Consider the following 17969-nt stretch of genomic DNA (forward strand, 5'->3'; position numbering starts at 1 on the left):
AAGATAGAAACAGAGAGGGACTAGAGCACCTCAGTGGCTCAGTCGATTGGGCATCTGACTTCAGCTCAAGTCATGAACTCGCAGTTAGTGGTTTTGAGCCCTGCATAGGGCTCTGTGCTGACAGCTCAGAGCATGGAGCCTACCTCAGATTCTGTGTCTCCTTCACTCTTTGCCCCTCCCTCACTCACAATGTGTGTGTGTGTGTCTCTCAAAAATAAACATTAAAAAATTAAAAAAATAAAAACAGAGAGGGAGGCAAACCCTAAGAGACCCTTAAATATAGAGAACAAAGTCAGGGTTGCTGGAGGGGACATGGGGTAGGTGTTGGGCATTAAGAAGGACACTTGTTGGACCACTGGGTGTTGAATGTAAGTGATTAATCCCTAAATTCTGCTCCTGAAACCAATACTACACTATATGTTAACTAACTTGAATTTAAATTTTACAAAAAGAGTTCGATAATCACTCCATACACTTCTAAGGAATGGCCCTATGCTCAATTGCCTAAATGTACACTGTTCTAAAGTGTCAGTCTATTAGCATTTAAATGCATACAGAAATAGGTGTTCTTAAAATTTTCTTTACAAGAGCACCTGGGTGCCTCAGTCAATGAACCTTCCAAAGTCAGCTCTGGTCATGATCTCACGGCTCTGTCCATGAGTTCGAGCCATACATTGGGCTTTCTGCTGTCAGCACAGAGTCTGCTTTGGATCCTCTGTTCCCCTTCTCTTGCTTATTCTGTCTCTCTCTCTCTTTCAAAAATAAGGAAATAGACCTAAAAACAAATCTTAAAAAAAAAAGCATGAAACATGTTTACTAACAGACAGAAGTGTCTTTAGTTTTTCTGAATAAGGCAAAAGACAAAAAACAAAACAAAATACACTGTGTTTAGTAATTCACCCTTTAGTATTTTATCTTATGTGAAAAAGACTTAGATGTCCGATGAATTTAACCCAATTTATCACTTAACTCAGCAAAGCTTTGAAGTCCCATGTTATCAAAGATCTGGGAAGCCATTTTAAAAGTTTACCTATAAACCTTTTTATGTATTTAACCTATATCCTCTCAACAATCACCCATGGACACTGTATGAGACAGACAAAATGAAACATCATTTGAATTAATTTTCCCTGACAAACTGCAACAGGTACTAGTTAACTAATAAAATTAAGTCACATAAAAGCTGATTAGGCTCCTCCCTCAGGGATGGATCCTGAAGTGAGTGTCAGGGTAGAACAAGGGTGTATTTGTTAAGTTTTTTTTTTTTTTGATACCTCTTGTAAAACGAGGGATAAAATATGTTGTTTTGTTTATAAAGGCCACAATTTTTGATAACCACAATTACAGAGGGGCTCAGTATTGGGACAGAAGCAAGGCAATTCCACTGCCCACCCCAAAGGCTTGTAATGTAGAGAGTACCAAATTCAAGCGATGATTTTACAACAACAACAACAACAACAACAACAACAAAGAATAAAGCGTGATTATCTGTATTGTGTTTGATGTTGAAAGCTCCAAAAACATGTCTGTTTTAAATAAGCAATCAACCTTGAATGGGATTTAGTACTGAATATGTCACATCTGTGTCCACTAAAAAGTCAAACGGTTCACTTCCCCTCCATCAGGCTCCTGTGGGAAAGTCTAAAGTGGGCAGTTGAAGCCCAGGGGACCTCTTGGCCCCCTTCTGCTGATTTGGTAGGTGCTCCAATTTGAACCTCATCAGGAAGTGGCCCAAAGTCGCCCTCACTGAAGGCCCCACCACTGGGGATGGCTGAGGAGATCACTGGAGCCACACCAAGTGATGCAGAAACAGGAGGAGTGGGGGAGGGAGGGGAAGGGAGAGGTAGCAAGGGAGCCACTGGCAAGGCCTCAGACAGATTTAAAGTTTTGGAATAACATTTTTCCATTTCTTTTATCTTTTTATTTCATCATTTTTTTTTGCACCTCAGCGTTAGCCACCTTCTTCTTCCTCTTCTTCTTCCTCTTCTTCTTCTTCCTCCTCTTCTTCCTCCTCTTCTTCCTCTTCCTCTTCCCCTTCCCCTTCTCCCATCTCCCATATCCCATCTCCCATCTCTCATCTCTGTCTGTCTTTCCCTCCTGCTAAAGTGGCTTTGTCCCTGGTTGCTTTTCAGCCCTGTGGAAGAGGTGAAGGAGCAGGCCATGGGGTGGGCACCAATTCTGGCACTTGTGCTTGGGGAGGGGGAGGGGTGGGTTTAGAATCACTAGCATCTGCCTGCCTTCCTCCTCTTCCCCATTCTTCTGACTATTGGGAAAGGGTGTGTGGGAGGGGGCAGGTGTGTTCAATTTTTATCTCTCCTTCTCTCTCTGGGCCATCAATTGTGTCCCATCCTGTGAGGCAACTTTCTTATTGGAGTAACATAAAACTCTGAATGTAGAGAATTTCACACACACACCATTCACGTGAATGTGAAAAACATTTGAGTTTGTTCTGATCTTCCTGAGTGTTAGAATGCCCAATGTTTACAAGAGCTTGCCTTGAAACACAGTAACGGAGCTCGGTTACAAGTTGGTGTTAGCAATAGCATCCAGAGGTAGAGAAAACATCTCACATGGATAACACCTGTGGCCATAGATCCACAAACAAGATGCAAACCAACATCAGCCTTTGTTTCACTCCTATTTGTGGAGAGGACGTGAAAGACCCAATGGTCAAATCTCCCCCTTTTATAAAAACAAATCCAATCGCACGAGAGCATTACCGTGGATGGATCCCATCGTGCAGGTGTTTTCCATTTCCAATGAGCACACAGCCAATTTGGTGCAAAGAAGCCAAAAGCTGCAGCAACCAACAAACCAAATGTGGCCCGGGATATCTCCGTAAGCATTGGTTCCTCCCCAAAAGGTGGCGCTTCGCTGATGGAACCAAAGGGCTTTCTAGTTTCTGGCCGCGTCGTCTCACGGCCAGCTTTCTCTAAGGGAGCACACAAGAAAGTGTTTCTTCAGACACCTCCAAAGAACCCCATCTGGGCCATCAGGGACTCAGGTGACCCTTCCATGTTCCCACGTAAGTAAGCACTTGCAAGTATAGGCTCCATATGTCCTATACGTGTAGCCTGCCGAAGTTTCCTTTTGGGGATGGGTGGTTGCTTTCTCCACACTTAGAGCAAGGTTATTAAATGGTGGCGGTCACGGTGGTGTTTTTTCCTCTTCCGTAAAGAGTTACAAGGCGGCCATTTCGGGGGAGCGAAGCGGTAGCTGGGCTGCTCCTGGATCCCTCGCTGCTTCGGGTTCCCTGTCAGGCTTCCTAGCAGCGGCCTAGCGGAGAAATAAGAGCAGGTGTCTGAATGTACTCGGGTGACCAAAGATGAGAATGACGAGCCCATTGAAATACCATCGGAAGACGACGGGACAGTGCTGCTGTCCACAGTGACAGCCCAGTTTGTTGGGAGCAGGTGGACTGCACTACCGGAATCCAGCATCTCAGTGTATGAGAGGTGCCTGGCTGGTGAAAGACATTCTGCACATCCCTGATGCTGGCTGGGGGAATCTGGTACCTGTCGTCAACTATCCCAAAGATAGCCACAGAAAAAGGGACGAGACAGATGCCTGCTTCTTCAGCAGTGAAAGTGAAGAGAGCTGCCCAGAAAACGTCTGATTTAATAGTGTTAGGTCTCCTATGGAAAACAACCAAACAGGATCTGAAAGAATATTTTGGTGGCTTTGGAGAGGTTTTATGGTTCAGGTCAGGAGAGATATTCACACTAGTCCTTCAAAGGGGTTTGGCTGTGTTTGTTTTACGGAATAGGAAACCCAGGTGAAAGTCATGTCACCTGTAGAGACATACGATCAAGGAACGATGGTGTGACTGCAAACTTCCTGAATCTCATCCAAGCCCAGATGAGCTTTTGAGAAGCAGGAAGGCATTTGTCGGGTGCCTTACAGAGGGACGTGACTGCCTATAAGCTGCAGCAGTTCTTTTGCCAGGACTGAGAAGTGGTAGACGGCTTCATTCCCAAACAGTTCCCGGACTTTGCCCTTGTTACATTTGCAGAGGATCAAGTCCCGTCTATCTTTTTTTTTTTTATATATATATTTTTAAATTTACATCCAAATTAGTTAGCATATAGTGCAACAATGATTTCAGGAGTAGATTCCTTAATGCCCCTTAATGTTTCAGCCCACTGCGCCTCCCACACCCCCTCCAGTAACCCTCTGTTTGTTCTCCATATTTAAGAGTCTCTTATATTTTGTCCTCCTCCCTGTTTCTATATTATTTTAGCTTCCATTCTCTTGTGTTAATCTGTTTTGTATCTTCAAGTCCTCATATGAGTAAAGTCATATGATATTTGTCTTTCTCTGACTAATTTCACCTAACATAATACCCTCTAGTTCCATCCACATATTTGCAAATGGCAAGATTTCATTCTCTCTGATAGCCAAGTAATACTCCATTGTAGATATACACCACATCTTTTTTTTTCTTTTCTAGTACTGAGTAGGCAGTGGAAGCTCAACTTGAACTCCTTATTTTAGTTTGAAAAATATAACCTAGGTTATTCAGATAGCATATAGAACCCAGGAAGGTGGGGGAGTCATGGAGGGAGTGACTGTAAACCATGCATTTGACTCTTCCCTTCCCCACCCCTCCTAGAGCTGAGCTCCAGAAAGGCAGAGACCATTCTCTACCTCCCACCCCCATCCCTTCTGTGTCTTAAAGCCTCATAATCTGAGGCTCCCCTTACTGGTCCTACTTTTTAAAACCTTCCTGTAGGTGGAACTTATGAGAAACTAAGCTCAGTAGGATGTTAATGACTGAAAAAGGTTAATATACTGGTCTTCTAGGGGTATTTGAAATGTGGTAAATGCAGGAAGCCACAGCTTAAAAGAATAAATCTGTGAATTTTTAGGCCTCATTAGGCAGATGGAGACATAATTTTATGAGTGTGGGAGAGGCCTTCTTGTTGATCCTGAAATTACATCATGAAAACAGCTGCTAATACTCCCTGTTGTTGTTGGAACCTGCACTTTAGGGACTAGTCAAGATAAGACTGAGCTGTGGAATTCTACAACCTTTGAAAAATCTTTCATGTGAGGACAACATGGGACAAGCCTCCTACCGAAATAGCTCAGAAATCTGTGTCATGCCATTATGGTGAACACCCAAGAGCCTCCCCCTAAACCACAGCAGCCTCCTGAGGACAGAGGGAGGAGAAAGAGAAATAGGGGTTATGGCCTTTGAAAAGAAAGGATATACATAGAGTGTGGAGTTATTTCTAGAGAATGTATTGTAAGCCTTGGGAAAGTGAATGGGGTAACTGCTGAAACGTCAGTGATGTTCTGGTCTCAAGGCTATGGAATGCCATAGCACTGTGAGATCCAGAGCCCCATGATCTCCCAGGAGCCAGTGAGGGAAGGGACCCACTGTCATTGCCTAGCAGTCCTTGAAACTGCACATCTTCCCTGCATGCTTTCACGTAAACACCAGATGTGTGTTTGGTCTATGTCTGGAGGCTCCTTGTGTTTTCCTCCCATGCTCTAACATTCTTTCATATTTCTACCTGGTGAACATGAAACAAAGACTATGTGTAGTTTGCTCCTGCCGCTATTTTTCTGGCAGAGGCAGCCCTGTATGTCTGCTCAGTCTAAGTGGGAACTTTTTCTTCAGTGTGCAGCTACAAAAGAGGCTATCCAGGCTGGGAGCCCAAGGATGGCAGCATTTTGGTGGGTCCAGCATGTTCTGAGCCTGTTCTTGAGTTGGTCAGTTCCTCCAATTTACCTCACTGGTGTATCAGATTTGAGGGAGTCAATGGGGTCTGAAAAATCAGGGTATCTCAATTCAAAAGAGACTGTTGTACAACCAGATACAATTGTTTATTTTACAGAGACTATGCTTGGCAAGAGGACATGAATACTAATGGCAATTGGTCACTGCATTCTCTCCCTGGAAGGAATTTCTTTGCAGGGGGCAGCATGATGTAACTTGTCATTCAGGAATTTGATTTTGGTGTCACAGAGCCAGAGAATCCCCGCTTTGCCAACCAGTGTCTATAAGACTTGGGGTATATCAATTACCTTCATGAGCTGCAGGCTTTCACCTATAAAATGGATCTAGAAAGAGTGGGTGAGAGAAGAAAATGAATATGTGGGTGCAAAGTAATCACCACATGATTGGCAACTAGCTAGGTATTTTTAAAAATCTTTAATGAATCTGTAAGCAGACCCAAAGGAATTAGGTAGAGAACCTACATGGTGAGTTTCATTGTTTTTATAATCGACAGAATCAAGCCTTCCAAGGGAACTTTCTCCTGTCTGCTGGTCAAGTCCCCATCTTCTTTACAGTGTGCCTGCTATTGACTTCCTTCTTTCTAGACCTTTGTGCAGACCACGACACATCCTTAAATTTGTTAGATTGTCCACTTGGTTGCAGGCCAGTTTAAGCCTGCAATAGAACCACATTGATTGGCCTTGACTGGCTCCAGATTACTGACAGACCAACACATTCACAAACCATCTGAAGCAGAATTATTTAAGCAGTTAGGTCTGGCCATGGTGTGCTCCTTCTTACTATTCTTACACACCATGTGTGGCTTCATCTTATGCTCTAGTGCTTCACGTTACTGATGGTGGGGCCTGGTATATATTTCTGACAAATTCCATTTGGTTCAGAAGATGGGGGTTTCATTACCAATAACAGAAATGGTTCCAGCTAGTTTGGGTGGAAAGGGACTTCATACAGGGAATTAGTTGACTACAACATTGTTTAAAATGCTGGAGAAACAGCAGTTAGGCTGAGCCTCTGGGAAGGACTGCAGAATAAGAGTCCCGCCAAAATTGCTTTAGCCCTGTCACAGTTATAATCCCAGGAGGTCAGGGAGCTGCTATTCAAAATTCTGGCCCCAGTTTCATTCCATCTCGGCCATAACCCAGCAAGTCACTGCTGAATTTGTTGGCTCCAGCTGCATGTGTCTGCTGAAGTCTATACTACTAAGGGACGGTTCTAGGACTACTTTTATCTCCATTTAACACATTTCTAAAACAACTCTTCGGTTGTGCCAATTACATGCAGATACAAAGTCACACTGATAGCCAGATGAACAAGGGTGGCTGGGGGATGTTTTTACTTTCCAGTCTTGCAGAAAAGTACAAGGAGGTTGGAATAGATGTTGAGCAGGCCAGTCAGCTGGACACATGCTAGGCAAGTACCTGTGGAAAGTAATAGTTCTGGTTCTATGGAGAAAATAAAGACGAGTAAGCTGGATTCTCTCTTTGAGAGTCATAATTTAATAGGGAGAGGAGACCAGTTCAGTGTCTTGATTATTATGGAATTGTTACCTTGAGAATAGGGGAGGATTTCCTTTCCAGGTACCCACAAAGCAGGTTTCTCCTAACACAACTTCCACACACAGGATGGTAATTGCTGGTTATTTCATCTGTGTACTCAGTGGGCTGTGAGCTGTAAAAGATAGGGACCGTATGTGCCTTGCTTACTGTGAAATAGCCAACGTTTGATCCTATGCCATTAAATATATGTTAAATGATTGGGTAAATGAAAGAATATTTAAGTAGGAGTCAAAATGACAGCTCTGAGAATGTGTTAGCTTATTACAGCAAAAAGTGTTTTCTTCCTACCAGATCTCAGCCTTGTCTGTAGGTTATATCTGAAGACTTGAAACAATAAATTGAACACTGATGTTAGGAGAATATAATTCCTCATTATGGTTCACCAGTCCTAAATTCTCCCTAAAGGACAACTGTATATTTGTGGCTGGAGAAGCTACATTGAATTTCCTTTTGCTGTTAGCATGAGAAGTGAACACGGTGCACCCTAAGTGATGCCACTTGCTGGTTGGTATAAAAAATGAGTATCACATTCAAGGTTTCCTGCTCTTTAGTTACTTCTTGGGAATGGGCATTCCAAGGTGTTTCTGTATCTGGGATGATGCTCTGTTTGTAAATAGTATTGGAAATACCACTTAATGCAGCTGCTACTACTAATTAACATTTGCAGTACATAATGAGTGTGAATCTTAGGGCTTGATGCTTTATACTCATGATTTCCTGTAACTTAAAATCATACCAGCTCATGAGGTGAATTGCTATTTCACTCCATTTTACAGCTAACTGAGATTTGGAATTGAAATAACTTGTTCAATATTACCTGGTTAGTGATCTAGTAGGTTAGCTCTCAAAGTTAGGTCTGTGTGATCCTAGAGTCCACGTTCTTAACTCCTAAGTGAATTTCACTACTAACTATTCTGTAAGAAATTTCTTCTTATCACAGATATTAAGAATTTATAGGGATGTACAGTTCCCATGATGCTTTTCTGCATGGTAATGGTTATTAATCCTCACAATATCTGAGAAAAGTATTCTCCTCTCCACTTTACAGATCCTAACACAGAAACTTAGAATAGGTAGAGTTAAATTTTGAATTGAGGTATTTGGACTCTAAACGCTGCTGTTGGGGCTTTTCATGATGTTTCCTCCGGCAGTGTGCAGTAAAGACCTGCAGCCTGCCATCTTTTCCATATGGCTCCGTGGGACCCTGGCCTGCCAGAGCTGATAAGGTGATTCTTGGTTACTGTGGTGCAGCCGTCATGGCATGGGGAGACTCAGAGAGGGACGTGTGCATTGAATTCCAATTTTTAAAAAGTCCTGCTTCTCTAAAATGATTTGTTGTCTTTTTCATCCAGAGAGGATTCCTTCTGTTGTCTTTCCAGTGTAAAATAAAAAAAGCCATTACTTTAAAGGAAATTTCATTGAAATTCCTCCTATTACAATGGGAACCCTCCCCTGCCTTTTTTAATCATTCATTTCTCATTGAAAATAGAAAATAACCAGTCACTTCCATTAGATCTAATGCTCTTGAAGATAACTACCAAACAGACCTTGTTCTCTGGGAATGATTTGTGGGGTAAAACCCACTATTGTCCCAGTACTTTTGAGGATGTTTGGTATATGATCCATCTTCAAAGATTTAGGGTAGGTGGTACTGGTTAGACTAATTGAGTTTTAAAGAGTTGAGGCTAACTCAAAATTTTCTCAGTCAATGTGTCTTGGTTTTCTCTTTATCTTACATTTTACTTTACCATTTACCTTACTCTTTGTATTTAACTTGTATTCCCATGAGCGGCAACATGAATTTCTTAAAGATAGACTTTATCCCAGGTCTGGGACAGATACTCCTCAGCTAAGAAGATGTCTTCTCCAGTATCCTGGACCTGATGGGTGGTGGGATTACATGGGCAAAATATGGTGGTCTCTTCAGCAGAGGTCATGAATGAAATTATTTCCATCAGACAGAGCTGAGGATTAAATGAGCTCTTAAATGAAATACATGTAGGGGCACCTGGGTAGCTCAGTTGGTTGGGCATCTGATTCAGTTCAGGTCATGATCTCACATTGGTAAGTTCGAGTCCCACATCAGGCTCTGTGCTGACAGCTCAAGATCCTGGTGCCTTGGGGCGCCTGGGTGGCTCAGTCAGTTAAGTGACCAACTTTGGCTCAGTTCATGATCTCACGGTTCATGAGTTCAAGCCCCACATCAGGCTCTGTGTTGACAGCTCAGAGCCTGGAGCTTGCTTTGGATTCTCTTTCTCCCTCTCTCTCTGCCCCTTCCCTGCTCACACTCTGTCTGTCTGTCTGTCTGTCTGTCTCTCTCTCTCTCTCTCTCTCTCTCTCTCAAAAATAAATAAACATGAAAAAATTTTTAAAAAAAGATCCCGGTGCCTATTTCAGATTCTGTGTCTCCCACTTGCTCTGCCCCTCCCCTGCTTGCTCGTTCTCTCTCTCAAAAATAAATAAACATTGAAAAAACATTTTAATGAAATACCTGTAAAATGCTTATTACGGTGTCTGGTCCATATAGTAACTGTAAATGTTAACTGTCCTTTTGACATAGGTGTTTCTGGGCATATATGGTGTGTACGGGGGGTGGGTGTTTGATAGGCAAATGCTTGGATGTGCATGTGTTTGTACATGAACGTTGTGTGGCCAGTGATTATTAGAAATAGATAAAATGTTCATTTGCTTGGGTTCATGCTCTCAGGTTATTAGAATTACGTTGTATGCCAGAGAAAGTCTATGAAGGAAGGGTATGGAGAGAGGTAAAGTAAGGGCTAAGAGAGAAGCTCCCCGAAATGAATTATTTGTATGACCTTTACTGGAGCCTTATGGAACCTTATTCCTGAGGATGGGCTCATGGTTTGTCTGCATTTTTTTCTGAATAACCCAAGTTACAATATGGCATTTATGAAGATGGCAGTGTTTCTCTAAGTAACATTGACTTGTGCAATGTCTGTTACCAACACTATGAAATGGAACCTAAAATGTTTATTTTTTTTATGTTGTAATCTGACATCCTGAATGATTTTCCTTTGATATTAAAATGACATTTTCTTTTAGTGTTGTGGGAAATCATGAAATAGAAGGCTAAAATTATGTGGATTGCCAAGCAGAAATCAAAATTGATGAAGTGTCTTGCTGAATTTATCAAAGTGTTTGGGGGTTGTTCCCTTTACCCCTATTAATTTTTAATCACCTAAATAGTGGTGGACGCCACTAAAAGATTGATGTGTTTGATTTTTATACTACCAGGTGTCATGGACTGAATGCTTATATCCTCCCAAAGTTCTTTTATTGAAACCCTAACCCCCAATGTGATGGTATTTGGAGGTGGTCCCTTTGGAAGGGTGATCAGGTTTAGATGATATGATGAGGTTGGGGCCCTGTGATGGGATCAGTGTCCTTAGAAGAAGAGGAAGAGATCAGAGTTCCTTCTCTTTCATCCAAGTGAGGACACAGGGAGAAGTCCTGCAAGCCAGGAGGTCCACCTTCCCCAGTGAACCGAATCAGCCAGCACCTTGGTCTTGGATTTCCTAGCCACCAAAACTGTGAGAAATTCCTGTTTGTTTGTTTTTAATTAATTAATTAATTAATTAATTTGAGGGGGAGACAGAGAGCGAGCAAGGAAGGGACAGAGAGAGAGGGAGACAGAGAATCCCAAGCAGGGTCCACACTGTCAGCACAGAGTCTGATGTGGGGCTAGAACTCATGAACCATGAGATCATGACCTGAGCCGAAATCAAGATTCAGGTGCTCAACCGACTGAGACACCTTGGTGCCCCAAGAAATTCCTGTGTTTTAAACCAGCTAGCCTATAGTATTTTGTTATTAGCAGCCTGAGTAGAATAAGACACAAAGGAAACGCCTATCAATTGTAAAAACAGTCTGGAAATTTATGATAACTAGTCTCTAGCAAGTTTTCTTAGTATATTAACCCATGTTGCTAGAATTTCCTATATCTACAAGGGTAAATGTTACCTAATGATACAAGTGAAAGATTTTTCACTAGCCTTTATGGAGTCAATGTTATTACACAGTGTCTGTCTCTTATGTATTAAGCTGTAAGAAGTTAAACTCTGAGCTCAACAGCATGTTTGCCCTTGTCACTAACACCTTTATCAGAATATTATGAGAAACTAGCTTTTAGTTTGTGTACACTTTGGAATTTTAAGTTTACCACCTAGTCAGTGAGTTACTTCAATATGTTTACTTAAAAATTTCACTTAGTGATGCCTGGGTGGCTCAGTCCATTGGGCAACTGACTCTTGATTTCGGCTCAGGTCATGATCTCACAGTTCATAGGTTCAAGCCCCGTGTCAGGCTCCTCACTGAGAGTGCAGAGCCTGCGTGGGATTCTCTCTCTCTCTTTTTTCTGCCCCTCTCCTGCTCATGCTCTCTCTCTTTCAAAATAAATGAATAAACTTAATTTTTTTCATTTAAAAATATCAAGTTTTCTTTGTATAATGACAATGATTTTTTACAATCATTTCTGTTACCCTTAGGCCATTTAGAAGAGGATTTCTGGCAAGCTTTAGAATATAAATATGTCAGTTATATTCCCATCAAGGCTTGTAATACCTGGGCATTGGATGCATTTACTAAAATGGAAATTGGTCTTCTAGACAGGACAGCTACCTCTCACTTAGCTGATAGGATAGCCTCAGTGCAATCTGCAAATCTTATTGAATTGGATTGATTCCATTATCTTCCTCACAAACCTTTAATTAATCCTAGTTATGTAGCAGAAATGTAATTCTCCTACTTCTTACCACTTAAAAAACCAGTGATTTAAAAAGTGAAAATTTCTTACAGCAAAGAGGAACTAAAGAAGTGGACTTCACAAATACTAAATATAAGCTGTGTTCTAGCACAGAGCTGAATGCCTTCATTGTGATATTTATTTTCCAGAAGAACACTGTGCCATATGTGTTCTTATGTCCCTTTTGAAGATGAGCTTAGTAAGTGGCAGAGATGTTATTTGAATGGGATTTTGATTCGGCGAAAAGCTCATATTGTAGAAAACAGTGGTTGAGATCAGTCATGTATTAGACAGCTACTATTCCTAATCAGTTAGATGCAGAACTAGGACCAAAGGTGGTCCTAGCTTTATATATATACATATGTGTGTATATATATATATATATGTATATGTATATATATGTATATATATATGTATATATATATGTGTGTGTATATATATATATACATATATGTATATATATGTATATATATATGCGCACGTGCACACACACACGTATATATATAACACATATATATTTATATTTATATTTCATAATTTGGTATCCTCCATCCAGCAACTGAAAATCACGAGACAAATTTCATACCTTTAGAATGAAAACAATGGGTACATCACAGGAGTGTTCAGAGAGCAAAAAGAAAGAATAACCAAAACCTTTTATTATGAACACAAGGCTCTTGAAATAATAGTTGGAGGTTGAGTTTGAATCTTTAAATTGCAATTTGAATTTTAGCCTAGAGTTAAGACTATAATTAGGTCTCCTTTTTTAAGGCATTCAACAAATCTTTACTATTTGTTATTTTTTAATAAATGTTTATTCATTTTTGAGAGAGAGAGTGCAAATGGGGGAAGAGCAGAGAGAGAGAGGGAAACAGAGAATCCAAAGTGGACTCTGCACTGACTGCAGCGAGCCCAATGCAGGGCTCAAAGTCACAAACTGTGAAATCATGACCTGAGCTGAAGTTGGACGCTCAACCAACTGAGTCAGCCAGGTGCCCCTGTACTATTTTTTAATATGTGTTGGACTTCATAAACACTAGTTCTCTTTGGCTCCAGGAAGCTAAAGAGAATCTTTATGCAGAAGTTTAAAAAAATACTTTAAGCATAGTATTGTGCCTCTCCCTTTTCCCACTTAACCTAATTTCATTACTCATTTCACTGTCTCATAAACAATAGAGCATATTTCAGCTGTCTGATGAAAGAAGTTTCATTGACCATCACAGAAGGCCTGATGAGGACTGCTGAATTTGCTCATGTGCAATGACAGTTAAGTGCAGAGGAAAGGGTATTGGACAGAAGCGTGGAAACCTCATTTTAATTCTTTGTTACTTAAGTCACGTAGCCTATCCATGTCTACCTTCTGCTTCTACAAAGTCAGAACAGTAGTACTGATAGAGCATTTTGTTGCAGTTGACACATAAATTGTGCTCAGCAGATCATTGTTGTTGGGATTTTTTTTTCTGACCATAAAAAAGAGAGTGTTATTATTTTAAAAATTCAATTTTGAATTTTTAAAATAATAACACTATCTGCAGTAAATACCTTGGGAATTAATGAACAATGCAAGCAGCTGATTCTACCTCCACCCAAATGAAAGAACAACAGGGCTAGAGGGAATGTCTTGGGGAATTTGCTATGAAGGGAGGGAAGAAGAGTGTCTGAGTCCATTTGGATTGCTATAACAAAAATACCACAGACCAGGTAACTTATACACAACTGAAACTTATTCCTCACAGTTTTAGAGGTTGGGAGTTCTAAGATCAAGGTGTTAGCAGATTCAGTGTCTAGCGAGGACCCACTTCCTGGCTCCTAGATGGCTGTCTTCTTGCCATGTCCTCACATACTGGAAGAGACAAGGATGCTCACCTTCTGTGGTCTCTTTTATAATTCTCAAATCTCATTCATGAGGGTAGAGCCCTCCCAAAGGTCTCTAATCACCTCCTAAAAGTCCTGTATCCCAATATCATCACATTGGGGATTGAGTTTCAACATAGGAATCTAGGGGGCCACAAACATTCAATCTATGGTAGACATTGATATTTACTGAATGCTTAATTTAGCTAGGTACCATGCTAAATTCTTATGTTTATTGATGTATCTTCAACAAATAATTATCACCTACTGTGTTCTACATACTAAGCTAGGCATTGGAGCATAGTAGTATGTAAGACGGGCATGGTCCATATTCTTTGGTGCTTATAAATTGAGCATTAGGGATAGATACTAAACAAATATACAGACAGTTAATTCTTTATTAATTAAAATTATGGCTATCACTAGAGAGATATAAAATTATTTAATCTTTTCAGTAGCCTTGTAAAATATTATTTGCCTTTTAGGGGCACCTGGGTGGCTCAGTCGGTTAAGCCTCTGACTTCAGGTCATGATCTCATGGTTTGTGAGTTCGAGCCCCACATCAGGCTCTGTGCTGACAGCTCGGAGCCTGGAGCCTGCTTTGGATTCTGTGTCTCCCTCTCTCTCTGCCCCTCCCCTGCTCATGCTCTATCTCTGTCTCAAAAATAAATAAAACATTAAAAAAAAATATTATTTGCCTTTTATAGAAGAATAAAATGAGGCTTGAAGGGGTTTAAGAAATTATCTGAGGTCACAAAGCTAATAGGTGGTGGACTTAACATTGCTCAGGCTTTATCCCTTCCAGAAGACTGCTTGTGGGGGTCTCAAGACTGCATGATCTCAAGGAAGTCCACAACTTGACCAACCCCTTTCACCCATTTATCCCTTAAAGGAAGGTTTCTTGAACACTTACCACATATCACCACCACAATGGACATGATACCTGCCTACATGGAGTTCACAGACTAATGAGGACGACAGAGATTAATCACTTCTCAAATACATAATTATAAACTACCACAAAATGAGGAAAAATTACATAGTGTTATGATAGCCTGTGATAGAGACACCCACTTTAGGAGTTCAGGAAGGCATCCATGAGGAGGTGACCTTAAAATAGAGATCTAAGGGATGAGAGGGAGCTAACTGGGTAGGAAGGATGATGGAAGCAGAGGATTTTATGCGGTGGGGTGAGGATCTGTAAAGGCTCTGAGTCAGAAAGGAACATAATGAAATTGGAACAAGTAAATGAAGAACACTGTGGTCAAACTGAAATAATGGGAGAGTAGCACAAGGTAAAGACAGGTAGGAGCTAGAACCTGGTGTTTTAGCCATTTTAAGGATTTTGGTCTTAATCATAGGAGCAAGGTGAAGTCATGGAAGGAAAATCACTTTATCAAATAATTCAGTGAAGAAATGGGCAGAAGACATGAATAGATACTTTTCCAGAGAACACATCCAGATGTCCAATAGACAGACACATGAAAAAATCCTCAACATCAGTCATCATCAGGGAAATGTCAGTCAAAACCACATTGAGATACCACCTCACACCTGTCAGAATAAAATTAGCAGAAGAAACAACTGATGTTTGTGAGGATATGGACAAAGGAGAACACTCCTGCACTGTTGGTGGGAATGTAAACTGGTGCAGATACTCTGGAAAACAGTGTGGAGGTTCCTCAAAAATTAGAAATAGAACTACCCTATGACCCAGCAATTGCACTACTAGGTACTTATCCAAAGGATATAAAGATGCCGGTTCAAAGGGACACATGCACCCCAATATTTACAGCAGCAGTATTGGCAGTAGCCAAAATATGGAAGGGGCCCAATGTCCATCGACTGATGAATGGATAAAAAAGATGTGATATATATATTCAATGGAATATTACTTAGCCATCAAAAAGAATGGAATCTTGCCTTTTGTGACAATGTGGATGGAACTAGAGTGTGTTATGTTAAATGAAATGTCAGAGAAAGACAAATATATAATTCCACTCATGTGGAATTTAAGAAACACAGATGAACATAGGGGAAGCGAAGCAAAAATAAAAACGGAGAGAGAGGCAAACTATGAGAGACTCTTACGTAGAAAGAACTGAGGGTTGCTGGAGGAAGGTGGGTGGGGGTGGGCTAGATGGGTGATGGGCTTTAAGGAGGGTACTTGTGATGAGCACTGTGTGTCTTATATAAGTAATGAATCACTAAATTCTATTCCTGAAATCTTTAAAAAAATAAAGAATTTAAAAAAATCACTTTCACAGTTGTGTGAGCATATATCTGAAGTGCAAAAGCAGAACATAAGGATATTATTGCCATCCTTCAAGTGAGAAATGGCAGTAGCATTACCTGGGCTAGCAGGTGTGTATGAGAGACTTGAGTCAATGATGGAAACCTGAAGAAAGCAGTTAATTTTGTCTACTTAATGGAAATACTTCCATAATTCATACAAATCACTTGCTGATCTGAATATGTTCTTGATTTGGCATTACGCAGGCTCATGGTGAGTTAATTCTTACAATGACTTTGATTTTGAAATGCAGTTTATATCTTATCGATGTTGACCTAGCTCTTGATAGAAATGTATATAATACAGTTTGACTCAGTCATAATTCTCTAAGCGTCTACTATGCTACACTCTATTAGCCTCTGCAGGACTTAAACCGATAACTAAGATATTATCCTTGCTTGCAAAAGTAAGTGACCTAATAATGTACATAGGATGATAACAAAGTACAAACACAAGTGACTGTGGTGTACAATGTGCCACAGCCAAGTTTTATTGCATTTCTTTAAGAAGCAAAGATCACATTCTACTTAAGGATTTAAAGGATTAGCAAAGATAGAGCATTAAAATGGACTTGGAAGCATGTGACACATTTAACTCATGGAAGAGGGGTTGTGGAAGCCTTGTTTTCTAAACTATACCTAATCTGGGAGGATAAAAGATAATAATTATATTGATACCTGAGGCTATTAGGATTAATGGAAGTTAGATTATCTTCAAGAAACATATCTGTGATGAAACATTTTCATTTGATTCACTTGATTTCATTTGATTCATGGGCTTCACTATGCACTTCTTAAAAGAAGACTTAATATTTCTAGAGCAGTTTTAAGTTTACAGTAAAATGGAGAGTAAGGTACAGAAATTTCCCATATACTCCCTGGCCTGTAGCTTTACCCAGTCAGCATCACTCACCAGAATGGTACATTTTTACCAAGGGTGAACTCACACTAACACATTATAAACACCTCAAGTCCATAGTTTGCCTTAGGGTTCACTCTTGTATTGCACATTCTATGGATTTGGTTAAGTATATAATAACATATGTTCAGCATTATAATATCAGAGTATTTTCAATGCCTTAAAAATTCTTTGTGCTCTGCCTAGTCATCCCCTTCCTCACTCACCATTCACTGTCAATTACTAGTCTTTTTTGCTATCTCCATAGTGTTATCTCTTCCAGAGTGTCATATAGTTGGAATCATATAGTATGTGCCTTTTCAGATTGGCTTCTTTTACTTACTAATATGCATTCAAGTCTCCATATCTTATCATGGTTTGATAGTTCATTTCATTTTAGTGCTGAATAATATTCCATTGTTTGTATGGACCAGTATATTTTTTCATTTACCTAATTTATCATTTCTCTGATGATATAGGATGTGATACATCTTTTCATACACTGATTTGCCATCTGCATATCGCTGGTGAGATGTCTATTAAGGTGTTTGGCCCATTTTTAATCAGGTTGTTTTCTTATTGATGAATTTTAAGAGCTCTTTATATATGTTGGATGAGTCCTTTATCAGATGTGTCTTTTGCAAGTATTTTCTCCCAGTCTTTGTCTTGTCTTTTCATTCTCTTGATACTATCTTTTGTAGAGCAGGTCTACAAATTTTAATGAAGTCAAGTGTGTCAGTTATTTCTTTCATAGATCTCATCTTCATTATTGTATCTAAAAAGGCATCACCATATCCCAAGGTCATCTAGACTTTCTTCTTTAGGACTTTTATAGTTTTCCATTTTCCACTTAGGTCTCTG

General features: G+C 40.2%; 1 pseudogene; it reads left to right on the forward strand.

The window, feature by feature from the left end:
* The window catches only part of LOC131496990 (TAR DNA-binding protein 43-like), a 57071-nt pseudogene that overhangs the window by 975 nt on the left and 38127 nt on the right, over positions 1–17969 (forward strand).

This window comes from Neofelis nebulosa, chromosome 16 (assembly GCF_028018385.1).
Source record: "Neofelis nebulosa isolate mNeoNeb1 chromosome 16, mNeoNeb1.pri, whole genome shotgun sequence".
Lineage (NCBI taxonomy): Eukaryota > Metazoa > Chordata > Mammalia > Carnivora > Felidae > Neofelis > Neofelis nebulosa.